The 2,429-nt window shown below is 32.7% G+C and overlaps 1 protein-coding gene across 1 annotated transcript in view; it reads left to right on the forward strand.

Moving 5' to 3' along the window:
- Positions 1-2,429, forward strand: part of LOC116852364 (disintegrin and metalloproteinase domain-containing protein 10) — a gene marked incomplete at its 5' end in the record, with an annotated part of 339,156 nt that overhangs the window by 63,760 nt on the left and 272,967 nt on the right. The window lies entirely within an intron of this gene.

Raw genomic sequence — 2,429 nt, forward strand, 5'->3', positions numbered from 1 at the left:
AAAAGTGTCCACCGCACTTAAGAGACACGACGCCGAAAGAAACGTCAACAGCATAGACTCGCGAAGACGCGACACTGACGTCGTCCGCGCCCCGCGCACCGCGCGTCACATCACACAAATCCGCGTCTAAACAAACCTCTGTCAGGCGATACAAACAACCAAAGCCAAAGGCGTCGACACGTATTGTTCGATATATATATTGTCATTATCATCAGTTTAGTATTTTAAATATATTATTCATTATTATTTTCTTAAAACACTGTTTCTCAATTATTCCGCCTATCACGAACCCGATCCGACAAGCGATTCAAACCCGCAACGAATCGCGGTTACATATTCTTAGAAAATTTTTAGGATATTTGGTAAATATTTGTGCTGTATGGGTAGGGTTCGTCATCGCATCGCACGCAATTATACACTAGTCTTCTATAATTAATATTTTGTAATTTTACATGGTTGATTACAAAAAGATATAAAATTTTTATTTTATTTAATTCAATCTACATGTGTTAAAAAAATGAGTATGTTACCGTCAGATACTTTTAATAATAGAAATAATAGAAATGTAGACAAGATGGAACATCTTAATTATTTTTGTTCCCATAATAACAGGACGTATGTATATGTGTGTGTGTGCGTGTGTGTACACTGAGAAAAAATGTATGCTATTTGGAACTATAATGGCATAATAAAAAATTATAGTCAGGAATATCATTATTATAGTAAGTGTCACTCTAGTGTTTGTGATATTTACAATATAGGAATAGTATAACTGACCCACTAAAATTTTTATCAAGAATTATAGTTATTTGGAATAAAAAGTAAGGTAATATAGTAAATAATATAGTAAGGTAATATAGTAAGTAATATAGTAAGGTATTAAATATTGAATAGTAAGAGAAATGAACCATTTTATATAACCACTATAATTAGAATACTTAGCAAATACATAAAGATACATATTATTGCGTTCGCGCTTGCACGACAGAAATGAACGAACACACTTTACAAAAGAACGAGAAGCTTTACTATTTAAAGCAATACACAATTTAAGCTCAATATCAACTCAATCGATACACGTCCATTCGCGACCACGACTCGCTGTCAACTCTCCATCAGCTGTTGCTTACTCCTCGTTGTCAACCGTGCCCCTTCGCTTGTCTCTCTATACCGGGATCATCGAAACTGATGCATTTCCGGTAACGCGGGCGCAACGATATAGATACATGTAACTATGTTAAATAGTTAGCAGGCAAAGTATTGTTATATAAATAGTTTACTATAAATTATGATAATATTGGACATAAATATAGTTACGTGTTTATAGTATACAAAAGTACATATTAAGATTTGTTCCTGTAGTGAATAGCAATGGCGCAATGATAAAACGAGTGATTCAAGAGCAAGAAATCCTAAGTTCGAGTCTCTCACCGGATCGGTAAATTTTCTACATAATAAATAAAATAAAATAAAAATATAATAAATAAAATAAAATAAAAAAGCACATAATAGAAGAGTTCAAAAGCTAGAATCAGTGGCAACCAAAAACACGATAAGATTTCGTAAATTTTAATTATTAATAATTTAATAATATTTTATAGAATATTTCACTATTAATTTATGGTTACATCTAATCATTTTTTATTCAGTTTTAGTATATGTTTTACAACACTTTTTTACTCAGTTTTATAATATGGTTTAACGAATATATTTTCATATTACATCAACTACATTTTATATAGTTAAAGGTATTATATAGGGTGTTTGACTCGTATCGTACCAGAGCTAATATATAGCTAGGGGTAAGTAATAGAATCGGTGTCTTTTTTTAAACAACCACGTAAAATTTCAAGTTATTAAATAAAATAAGTGGGTTAATCAGAGCGCGTAATGCGGCAGGCAGGACATACAGCTCGGCGCGGCCGGTAAAGAAAATGAACGATTGCTCGCGGGTTTATCTAATTTGGTAGCTGCTACCAAACGGTCCACCTCTCTGACCTATGAGATAAGTTTGCGAGCAATCGTCCATTTTCTTCGCTGGCCGCGGCGAGCCGTATGTCTTGCCTGCCACGTTGCCGCCTATTTACTTTATTTAATAACTCAAAATTTTACGTGGTGGTTTAAAAAATAACACCGATTTTATTACTTACTTTGACCTATTATAGCTACATATTGTAATTTTTATTATCTTAGTTCGGATCTTATAATTTCAGTATATCGAGATTTAAATAAAAACTTAAATTGTTTAAGAACTGTGGACAAATTAATCTTATTGCCTCGATTTACTAGAATTATACAATTTCACTCCTCATAAAATGTGAACAACAAAAATAATATAATAAATGAGATATTCTCCATGGATAAGACTTTTATGTTCACATCAACCCATTCTACGTCCCCACAAAATGCTCGGAGGAAAGTGTGAGACC

Source organism: Odontomachus brunneus, unplaced genomic scaffold, assembly GCF_010583005.1.
Source record: "Odontomachus brunneus isolate Ranch 3 - 2012 unplaced genomic scaffold, Obru_v1 Obru_scaffold_219, whole genome shotgun sequence".
In the NCBI taxonomy this organism is placed as follows: Eukaryota; Metazoa; Arthropoda; class Insecta; order Hymenoptera; family Formicidae; genus Odontomachus; species Odontomachus brunneus.